Genomic DNA, 625 nt, shown 5'->3' on the forward strand with positions numbered 1-625 from the left:
TACTAGGCATACAGACATTTTGTGGACCTGTCTGAACCTTTAGGCTCATGTGCAGGTAGGCAAAACATTCTACTTGTTTCTTTTATTGGAGACAAAATATTTAACAGAGAAAATGTTGACTCTGAACTAATATGGACAAATTTAGGGATATTTGTCCTAAGTGTCTAAGGCTTTAAAATATGAGTACACTACTACTAGATGAAAGGATGTTTCATATTCTCCAAGAAAAAGAATAAGATAGCCCACGTTGGTTTGCTCAATTGGAAAGTACATCACTTTACCCTGAACATTCTCCCTCTTAACTTCCCTTGCATGACTTCAACTCTCAGATTTAAGCAAAGCCAATTTATTTTGTGAGGATTTTAATAACATATTAATTATGATCAGATTGAAATCTAATGACTAGCTCCCTGAGGCTGACAGACATTGAACTATTTATATATACTCTCTGCCCTTTCAATCTGGCCTACTTTGACAGTTCCATTAAACCAATTGACTTTTGAAGTTTGTTTATGAAATGGCTAGGGAACGCTGAGTATTTGGGGTGCTTGGCATTTGTATAACATATGGTTTAACAAGTTCCCTTAATATGTTTCTGAAGTCCAGGAAAATGCCACTCTCTAAC

This window comes from Propithecus coquereli, unplaced genomic scaffold, assembly GCF_000956105.1.
Source record: "Propithecus coquereli isolate 6110/MARCELLA unplaced genomic scaffold, Pcoq_1.0 Scaffold30, whole genome shotgun sequence".
NCBI lineage: Eukaryota > Metazoa > Chordata > Mammalia > Primates > Indriidae > Propithecus > Propithecus coquereli.